The 4,555-nt window shown below is 42.9% G+C and overlaps 1 pseudogene; it reads left to right on the forward strand.

Moving 5' to 3' along the window:
• Window positions 1–3,993: 3,993 nt before the first annotated feature.
• On the forward strand, window positions 3,994–4,337 carry LOC110315833 (annotated as a pseudogene).
• The last annotated feature ends 218 nt before the right edge of the window (window positions 4,338–4,555 follow it).

Here is a 4,555-nt window from a genome sequence, read left to right on the forward strand (position 1 = left end):
TGGGGTGGGTACCTAAATAAAAAATAAACAGAAAGGGGACCGTAGCCTCTCTCCCTCTCTCTCCCCTCCCCTCCGTCCCTCCGTCCCTCCTCCCCTCCCTCCACTTTCCTCTTTCTCCTACTCTTGTTCAATCCTTCCAGACTCCCACTGTGACATCAGCAGCTAGCTGCCTCCTGCCCTGTGACTACCCCTGCATAGCAGATTGTACCCTTGATGCGGGGCCGCAAAATCAACTCCTCCTTCCTTAAATCGCCTTTCTCTTGTAGTTTGTCAGAGCAACCAGAAATGTAACTAATACATAGTATATCAACCAAGACAGACTGTTTTTAATTGCAGAAATAGATACCAAATAGCATTTGCTGTATGAGGAGAAGGGAGGGGGAGGGGCTGTGCCAAGCAGAGGACTAGGAGAGGGGAGGACCATGATCAGGATGTAAAGTGAATAAAAAAGAAAAAAAAAGAAGTAAATTTTTTAAAAAAGTGACAATGAGAAATGTTTGTACATTTTACACAAGGTTGTCTCCATGCTCACTCCCCCCCAACCCCCCACAAGACTGTGGGAAAAACTTTAATAATAGTGTAAAGGGTTACATCTGTCATTTATAAATAAATAAAATAGAAAAACTATCTCCTTGTATATTATCTGAAGTATATCTATCACAGCTTTCTCCACCCCCCTTTTCATGTAAAGCATTCTTTATCTGTTGAGATTTTCTTTTCTTTTTTTCTTAAAGCAAGGCATACCACTATAATACACGGCTCTGATTTGCCAAACATCTAAACATATACAAAACTACTAACTAACTGGTCGATAGCCCCATTTCCTTGGACAAACCACTGAAGAGTTGAGGGTCCCGTTCTCACTTTCTACTAGTGTTCCTGGGCTAATCTTAGCACTGTGGTCAGAGAATTTTCTGTGCTCTGAAAATATCTAAAATTTGCCCTTACTAAGTGCTACATTTTTATTAAATTTACAAATGAGGTGTTTGTTCTTTGGTTTAAAAGCAAACACCATAAAACGTGAGCAACTATCCTACTTTAAATCTCTGCACTGGGTAGGGGGTGATCAGCCTTTTGTCTGGTCTGATAATTGGTTTCCAAGTGTTTGTTAAAGAATGAATTTTTCTTCAATGTCAAATACCCTGACAGTGAACTTGATTATTTTGAATTTGTTCACAGGGATAGATGATTCTTAGCAAATAAGAAAACTTTGTTCAGAGGAGAAATTGTGTCTCAAAATTGGTTTTCTGTTCGATTCCAATAATTTACTTGTTTATAGTTGTCTTTCCATTACATTTATTTACCACAGCTTTTAAAACCTATTTTTAAGTGAGCACGCTTGCGAATGTTACATGCCACAAATGGGCTGGCACGAAAAGCAACTACAATCAGACCAAAGGCCTTATTATAACACCTGAAACTTCGAAACTGCCGGAAAACAACAAGGGCTGGACTAGATCTAGGCACAGATAAGAACTTTGTGGAAAAGGTTTCGCATACCACAGGAAACAAGAACTATTTCATAAGGTATGCTTCCCGAGGTTGACAAAATGAAATGTCACAAACTGAATAGGCTTCTGCTGGCAGACAGAACAACCAATGGAATGCAGAGGAGGCCACAGAACACAGTGGATCACTACCAACTATGCTCCAGACGGGGTGTGGGGGTGGGGGTGGGGCTGAAGCCAGACTGTAAACATCTCTCTCTCTCTCTCTCTCTCTCTCTCTCTCTCTCTCTCNCACACACACACACACACACACACACACACACACACACACACACACATGCAAACAAGCATGCATCTCCTAATTACTAAGTAGGTTATTGAACTAAACAGATAATTCCAAAAATAAGTACCAGAAAGAGCAATAAACATTTGAAAGACAGCTGTTGTACATGTTTAGCCTTCAGGGAAATGCAAAGTAAAACTTCATTAGAGTAGTTATCACCCTGGTCAAGTTAGTTTTCCCTGAGGAAACAAACTATAGCTAACACTAGTAACTCAAGACTTACACACTGCTGGTTGAACTGTAACTGACCCAGCCACTGTGGCAATTAGAAAAAAACCACTCCTGAGCATTCCCAATTATCTAAGTCCTGTCACATCCATGCTTATTGGGGACGTAGTCACAATAGTTAAGACATAGAACCATTCATTTCTACACAGAGAAACTCTACTGAAAAACTGAAAAGAAAGAAGCCAAAAGAAAAGAAAGACATAGTGCTTCTATGTTAGCAGCCCTCGCAGCAAACTGTGATCCTGTTGGGATTCACGACTCTTAGCTGCTGAGAGGCCTCAAGCGCGGTCTTCGCCCTTCCAGAGACTAATTTTTATCCCTGTCCCTCCATGCTGCTTCTTCTCAGAGCTCCTTTCAGAGTTTCACCTGCTCAGGAATGAACACAAGGCCATTTCTGCTGTTCTCTATTGTTGTGATAGAAAGGCGGCTCGTGTCCAGACAGACAGACCACACCAGGCCAGTACAGTTCCACATGAGAGAGGTTTATTGTGGGAGAACGGGATAAAGGGGGCAATGGAGACGAAGGGAGAAAAGAGAGAAAAGAGAGAGAAAAGGTCAGTCAAGAGGGTCTGTCTTTTACTTAGGTTGTGATGTAACCACTGGCAGGGAAGTGTGGGAAGTGAGCCAGGTAGATGCTGGGGATGTAGGAATGTATGGCGATTGCCATGGCAACAGATGCATGGATCCCTATCATCTATGGGTGACACTATCATTGCTGGATTCAGACTACAACTGTAAAGCCAGTTCCTGATACTGACATCTATCCCAGCCTCCAGATGGCTCTCTTGGATAGAGAAAATAGTGGATTAGGCCAGAAAAATCCTGGAAATGTATATATATATCGAGATAGATAGATAGATAGATAGATAGATAGATAGATAGATAGATAGATAGATAATCTAGATCTCAGACTCCTGAAGGCTAAAATTAAAGGTGTGTGCCCCACACCTGGCCTGACATTATTTCTTTTATAGAAAGATATTTTCAAATAAAAATGTTAGAATGGCAGCAAGCTTGTATGATGCCTGGAAGTGTCTCCACCCTAGACACAAGGGGCTTGTCAATCCAAGCCCATGAGGCCTTGGAATCAGGCAGAAGGTTGAATTAGAGAGCTCCGAAAGAAAGGCAGCTGAGAACGGGATGTGCTTCTAAGCCCTCCTGTCTTTCCTCTGCCTGCCAGTCTCACACCAGTCTCAAGATGGTCACGGACTTGGCCCTAGAGATGATTTTAATGAGCTGCAGGCTACAGATACAGCTTTCAACAGTTTAAGCATTTTGATGGAATTGTGGCATTTAAAAAAACGTATCCCGCTCAATTCCCGCGTAGCTAGGTGCGAATACTCTTCCCTGGAGGAATTAATGGGGGTTAACTATGGAAGTCACCCTAGAGTTGTACAAGTGACGAGCTTAGTAATAACTCTGGTTTCTGTGACATCACAGGCCCCAGTTTCAGCTAATTCAAGCTGGAACACTATCCTAACCAGGGCCGCATTAACGGATAGAAAAATCCCTGAATGGAGAAGAGAAAGATCATAGAAAAGGGGCCACCAACCAAAACTTGAGCCGTCTCAGACTCCATATTTAGGTGTTACCATTTCACTCTCACTGGTCACCACACCAGCCTCAAACAGCCACTTGAGGTTGTTTAGCGCGTCTTTAGCCGATAGCTGGGTGAATCCATGAATGACTGTAGGGACACCACGGTTGCAAAAGTCACTAAAAAGAAAATCTCAAGAAAAGGGACCCAGCCCCCCCTCCCCGCTGCAAGCTGGGGTGCAGATAGCTTGGTTATTAAAGTATTTGCCTTGCAAATGTGAAGACCCCAGAACTCAGGTTCTAAAAATTAAATTACATTTAAAAGTTGTCGGCAAGGTGTTGTGGACTTGAAGTGAGTTTTCGGGAAAGAAAATAGGCGGCAGGGATTGCCTTCCTCTTTCTGCCATCTTGGCACCTGTGGAGGCCTGCTGGGAACAGGACTTCTAACAGCAAGTCTGTCTGAATGGCTGTGGTGCAAGGCCATTTTTGCTGGCCACAAGCGAGGTCTCCAGAACCAGAGAGAGCACGCGGCTCTTCTTAAAATTGAAGGCGTGTACGCCCAAGATGAAACGGAGTTCTACTTAGGCAAGAGACGTGCTTATGTGTATACAGGAAAAAACAATACTCCTGGAGGCAAACCAGTCAAAACCAGAGTGATCTGGGGAAAAGTAACTCGGGCCCACGGAAACAGTGGGATGGCTGGTGCCAAATTCCGAAGCCACCTTCGTGCGAAGGCCATTGGTCACGGAATCCGTGTGATGCTGTATCCATCCCGGATTTAAACTAATGGAGAGTAAATAAAAAAGTAGGAAAGAAAGAAAGAAAGAAAGAAAGAAAGAAAGAAAGAAAGAAAGAAAGAAAGAAAGAAAGAAAGAGAAAGGAGAGAGAGAAAGAAAGAAAGAAAGAGAAAGGAGAGAGAGAGAGAGAAAGAAAGAAAGAAAGAAAGAAAGAGAAAGGAGAGAGAGAGAGAGAGAGAGAGAGAAAGAAAGAAAGAAAGAAA

The sequence above is a fragment of the Mus pahari genome, unplaced genomic scaffold (assembly GCF_900095145.1).
Source record: "Mus pahari unplaced genomic scaffold, PAHARI_EIJ_v1.1 scaffold_8847_1, whole genome shotgun sequence".
In the NCBI taxonomy this organism is placed as follows: Eukaryota; Metazoa; Chordata; class Mammalia; order Rodentia; family Muridae; genus Mus; species Mus pahari.